Source organism: Tachypleus tridentatus, chromosome 6, assembly GCF_004210375.1.
Source record: "Tachypleus tridentatus isolate NWPU-2018 chromosome 6, ASM421037v1, whole genome shotgun sequence".
Taxonomy (NCBI): domain Eukaryota; kingdom Metazoa; phylum Arthropoda; class Merostomata; order Xiphosura; family Limulidae; genus Tachypleus; species Tachypleus tridentatus.
In genome coordinates, this window is record NC_134830.1 from 101342320 (window position 1) to 101348985 (window position 6666).

Below are 6666 nucleotides of genomic sequence, written 5' to 3' on the forward strand. Positions count from 1 at the left end.
TTACTTTGCATTACCCAGAGATGACCCGCCGATTTGGTCCACTGAGGAATGTGTGAACCATGAGATTTTAGGCCAAACATAGCTTTTTGTTGATGTTGCAAGACATACCAAAAACAGGAGGAATCTAGCCAAAACAATGGCAATGAGATACCAGTATAAACTCTGTTCACATTTGGAAAGCAATGGATTTCTTGGAATAGATGCCTTTGACCTGACTAATCCTGTCAGATTGCCTCTGAATTCACTTGGAGAAGAGCGAAACCTTGGGGAAGGCGATTTTGTCAATCGTACTGACAATGGTTGTCAGTAGCTATGAATTCGACAGTCTTTAATTTTTCAGTGTTGCTTTGTTCTTTGGGGAAAACCTTTTTTGTATTGTCAAAGATACCAAAATCTTGATTATCATTGGCTCTACAATGTATACATGAAGATGAAGAAAATATGATCATCCTACATCACTACATTCGTGACGACTGAATGATGACAAATTTTAAACAGAACTCGGTAATCAGTGGTATATTTTAACCTATTTTAAGTAACTTGGTGTATACCTTCCAGTGACAAATTTCATCAAAAGATTTGACATATTTTATGTAAATTTTTTCTTCCTTTTTGTGACACAATTCATCAAAATTTTCAAACAGTGAGAACTTGTGTCCTATTAATATGTATCATGCATATTTGCACCAAAATCACCACTGTCATCACCATCTATTGAGGTCAGACTACTTATATTTGCTTTCACCTTTTAAAGGCTACTACTTATTAGGGAAAAAAAAACAAATGACTTATTTAGTTGATCTATGCCAGTCCTGCTGATGTTAAATTTATGGAAATGTAATATATCTTTTTGGTTTTTTGTAGTTGTTCTTCAATGACAACTTTTCTGCATGTGTATACATATAAATCATTTTTGGTCAGTACCATACTTTTAGATTCCAGAGAGATGGCTTTATCCTACCACATTACCTACAATGAAAAAAAAAATTGTGGTGTTAGTGGATGATCTTGGATTGTTGCCCAGTAAGATTTCTGACAACCTAAATCTGGATGTGGATGCTACCAACTTGTCAGCTCAAGTGTACATGGAAGACTGGCAGGACTGGGTGGATGTTCAATGGTCTGACATTTCAAAACCACGAGCAAAGTTGCGCGTTTCTCTGGTTTCTAATGCTTGGGCCTCTGACGGAGAGATAGCTGTTGTGGTAAGTCGTTTGTAAGAATGCACAACCCATTTCAATTTGAATGATTATAATAATTTATGTAGTCATTGGAAATCACTCTGTGGAATCTTTATTTTGAAGAAAAGAAGTAAAATTGTTCAACATACAATATTCAACATAGCACAATTACTGTTGTTAATTTTTCATTACAAATTTAGACCTGTTAAAAATGTATTTTTGACCAGAATCCACCGAACCCTGAAGTGCCTTCAAGCAAGTAGAGTGCATCTTCATCCGGTCAAAGTACTGAACAAATTAAGTCCATATCATCATGGTAGGATATGTCCTAATGAATGTCAAACAGATTTTTCAATCTGTTGGAGAAATAGTTTCATCTTTCACTTGAGACAATTAGTCCTTAGATAGTATTTCATTGCAATCAGTCAACCCCAATTTGTAAGTGTTTTGAACTATTTGGTATTTGCTTTGATCACCATCTTAGCATTCAAGCCTTGGCCAGTACTCTTTAAGCTGGAAAATTTGTCATGTCTGCCTAGATCTACTGCTTTGCTGTTGTCGCAAGGAAAGCCTGTTGAGAAAGAAGGTCGCTTCCATTTACTGGATGCAGTCTACACTGAGGTTTCCAACTATACCTTGTAAGTGCTGTGCAGTGAATACCATGTGTACCATTTCTGGTTACAAGCGTGTAATTATATCTCTTTAGATGTCTTCATCTGTATTTGATAGCCTGCCCAATCTCTATTTTCCAGATATCCCACCTCAAGGCAGTATGACTAAGTAGTGGATGAAATATGTAAGCGCTACCCTCAGCTGTCAGATGCCCCAAATCTAACACCCCAAGGCGTTCGTGTAAGTACTATCCACATGTGCATTATGTTATGTTAGTTGTGAAATATATTTTCATCATAAATATATTCTTTTATCTATACATTTGACATTATGAGCCCAATACAATTCGTCCTAAAGTGCATAACAGTAATGACCATATCACCGCTTGTAAGGGTATAAATGTATTCTGCAAGAAATATGTTCATTAGTTACAAAATAAATTAAATGGCATTTTTATGTTGCATAATATTAGTGAAGAAACAAGTCAAAATTTTGTGGGAAGTTATATTGTTTAAAATACACACAAGTACATATATCTACCAAGGAGGGGCTGTGGAAAATATTATTTTAATACTTTGAATTGAAATATTTGTTTTCTTTTTATACGATGTAACATGACTCAACTAATGAAACTCAACTAATTTGACGGGAAAGAGAATACATTGTCAAGATGAATTCGTACAACTGTTTTATTAACCAGTATGTGTATGACTTTCAGTTTCTCAGATTAAACCTTGAAAATGGCAAAAATGGTTTAAAAGAAATATTGTTTAAAATAATTATAGTCATACCAGGGCAGCTTTGTTATTCATTCTCAATAGAACTAATTCTGTCAATTCTAATTGCAGGAGCTGTGGAGGATGAGGCTTCGTCAGAAATTCCAGAATAATAGAAAGCGGAAAGATTCATCATTGCCTATAGTCCAAGAAAGAAAGAAAAAGACGAAAACTGCAACAGATGAAACCCCATCTCCAAACCACATCTCAGAACAGAGGCTATATGGATTAAAGCAATACTTGTGTGAAAAGCCAGTTGGGGAGGATGAAACTTCCACCGAAAAACACAAGGAATGGATGAAAGATCGTCTGCATTGCAGAAAAAAAGGTGATATTTGTAAAGTGGACTTGCTTATGGACAAAACTCTGCATGATCGTAAGAAACTGGTCATTGACAACACTCCTGTCAACGAATATATAGAGCATTATCCTTTCCTTGTGGCATCACCAGCACAGCTATTGAATGAATTTAAGTGGCTAGGAAACGATGCAGAAAAAGAAGTGTCCAACTTTCTCTCTCAACATAAGGACTTAATAAATTCCTATCTGCAGGACAGAAACATATCACCAGAAAATAATCCATTGCTAGCATTTCCTATGAAACATTCCTCACACATGCCTAATGTTACATTTAGTATTGCCATTCTTGGTATCCCTTTTCTTCTAAAAGAAAGTGAAAGTATCATGGTGGGTACTGAAGTTAGGGAACCTGCTGAGAGTGGTATATACATTCAATGTGCTTTAATTTCTCAGTTTTGTTATCAGGAATTCAAACTATATGTTGATGGCTTTGATATTTGTGCCACTGAAGATTTTGTGGAAGTATTCATTATGTATGTAGGGAGTTTTTATATCTTCAACTTTGCATTTCCAACAAAACTCAAGAAATCTTTCAACTTTGTTGAAAGAGTTGTTCTGAAGCTCTATGATGAGTCCAGGAAAATTACCAAATCTGAAAAAGATGCAGACAGATGTGTTCTTCAGTTGCTTGATCTCTTGAATGTCAAAAACATAGCAGCGGGAAATCTGTTAAAACATCCAAAGGTAAAGGAAGAGGAAAGTTTTCAAAGCCATAAGGTTATATTAGATCTGGTAATAGTAACTTGTCATGTGTATTTGATCCAGGGTGAATTTGCAAAAACTAAGTGTAAAGTTTCAAATTGTTACTCTATTTTGAATTTTATTTTGGTGCATGTATATTGATGTACATTTGTGTTCAGTTTAAAATAAAAATGGTGCTGCTAAAATGCATTTTATATTTTTCAGGATGGTGACAGGTTACTGGGAATTAGGTTGAATCATCAGATGGCAGTGGGGTTGACTACTCAGTGATGGTTCTGCTGACCACAACTGACTGAAGATGCTCTCTTTGCCTAACAGTGACATTGCAGAGGTGGTCCTGACGGGTCAACATGACTTATCTTCCATGGTTGTTGGATATTCATAATGACAACAGTCCATTATTAATGAATACTCATAATGACAACCGCTCCTTGGACGAATTGGGTCACACTGACTATGTCATGACTACTCTGTAGTGGTTTGCAGGTAGGCAATGAGACTATTGTCAGGTAATCAGTATTGGTCAGAATGACTACCTAACAAAAGTCATAACGACTATCATAGAGCAGTTACATACAGGTATCCCTGCCACCATCACCAGACTATTTTCCGACTACACAATATTAAAAATAACTAATATTTAATGGTCATATTAGGTAGTTATCGATTTTAGCGACTACTTGAATAGTCTTTTTTGGCACTGCTTGATTACCTGATTTACTATTCAAAAGTCATCGCCTTGACTAGTTCTTATTTTGAATGTATTGTTAAACGTTTTTAAGAAGGTTTATTTGCGTAGTATTATTAAATTGATTTCTTCTAGCATATATTAGTATCACGTCCCAGCTCCTTGGTAGTTGCTTTCTATACAGTTAAATTATTTGGATTTGAAAGAAAAGAATGTAGGGAGGGTAGTTTTGACATCTTTATGTGTTCCAAGCTCTTTTCCATCAAGATAATTCTGTAAACTTTGGAATAGATGATAATCAGATAGGACATGGTCTGGAGAATAATGAGGATTTAGAAGTTTTTCCAGTCTAACTCTTCAATCTATATAGATGTGATCTTTGCTGTATGGGGTCGTGCATTATCCTGGAGTAACACAGCACCTTTACAATTGATCAAAGCAGGCGTCTTTTCTTTCAGTCAAACATTCAAACGCTCTAAATTTTGACAATAGAAGTCTGATCTAATCGTTACATTGAGTGGTAGCAACTCAAAGTGGATCATACCAACAATATCCCACTAAACGCTTAACAAGATATTCTTACGGTGGAGGTCCATGTTGGGCTGTGCTTTAGCCAGTTTATCTGCATTGAGCCATTGTCTGCAGAGCTTAACATTTTTGTAAAATACCCATTTTTCATTTCCAGTCACTAACCTGTCCAAATAAGGTGAGTTACGTTCAAGAGAATTACAAATGACCACTCTTGCTATAAGGTTAGCTTGTATCTAGTTGTGGTGGACCCATTTTTTAAGTTTTGACACCTTTCCAAGCTGTTGTAGATGACGGTAAACTGTTGAAAGGGTTGAATTAAGCTTCTGTGCTAGTTCTTCAACTGTTACAGCACAATCTTCATCAAGTGCAGCCAACAGTAAGTCATTATTAAACTCAACAGGACGACCTGAAACACCTTGAATGTTTCGTGTTGTTACTGCTGCACTCTTACTTTTTTAAAACTCATAAAGGATTATATGCCTAATATGCTCCGCAAACACATCCATCTTCATAATGGTTTATTTGATTAATGATCTGAAAAAGTGGAGTTGGGTTAGTTTCTTTTATTTGTCTGAACATATTTTAGTGATTAAAGTCTTCTAGAAAGACAGAAAATATGATGCACTTTCTGTATTAAATTTTCGGACATTACTTATGAGATGGCTAGATAGAAAGACATAAAAGTTCAATAAAGGTGAGCATTTTAATAATTCCTTAATATAATAACATAATGAAATATTTTTGAAATATCAATTATACGAATTTATAACAATAGGTTAAAACAAGATAACTTGCAGAAGCTGTATAGTCTGTACAAGGTAATTATAAAGTTTCAACCTATTAAACTTTTCATTCAGCTGTTTTATTTCACAATACTCTAATACAAACTGTACAAGATATGTCAAATTGACAAGGTTTTTACAGAGAGCACAGTGTACTTTAGTATGTATGCTTCACTTCAACTAAAGATTTACAACAGCCATATCAATCTGTAATCTCAACATTCAGTTTCAGACTGATAAAATATGGAATTATATATAAAATCAAAACTAATCATCACAGGTTATAAGCACCCCCATATAAATGTTAATTTCACATAAAAACGGAAGCTATATCCCTGACGCCTCAGCTGAATTGTCATTACAAATTATCACTTTCGCTTTCTATACAGTATGCTGTATGTTACAGAAAACATTCAGTCCCGGCATGGCGCTCGACTCGTAATCTGAGGATCGCGGGTTCGTATTCCCGTCGCACCAAACATGCTCACCCTTTCAGCCGTGGTTGCGCTATAATGTGACGGTCAATCCCACTATTCATTGGTAAAAGAGTAACCCAAGAGTTGACGGTGGGTGGTGATGACTAACTGCCTTCCCTCTAGTCTTGCACTGCTAAATTAGGGACGGCTAGCGCAGATAGCTCTCGAGTAGCTTTGTACGAAATTCTAAAACAAACAAACAGAAAACATTCCCATGAGAAAACACACATGATACCTCAATAAAATCACCTTATTCCATTAATCAAAATGATAAGACGAGCGTAGTAGCTTCCTTGTTCAGCTTTTTATATTAATAACACATTCTCAATATGTACAAAGGTTTTGAAACATTTATATATTCTAAGTATGAAACGTATTATGTTTACATACAACACTATTTCTCCAACATGCTTCTTGTAGTTGCTTACAATATTTTGATTTTAATTGTTTATATTAATTTTATTCCACTTATTTAGTAAGTTGAGATCTAAAGCATTGTTTTGACACAACTCTCTTCAACTTTTCACTTGTTCCAGGGAGAATAAGATATATTTCTTA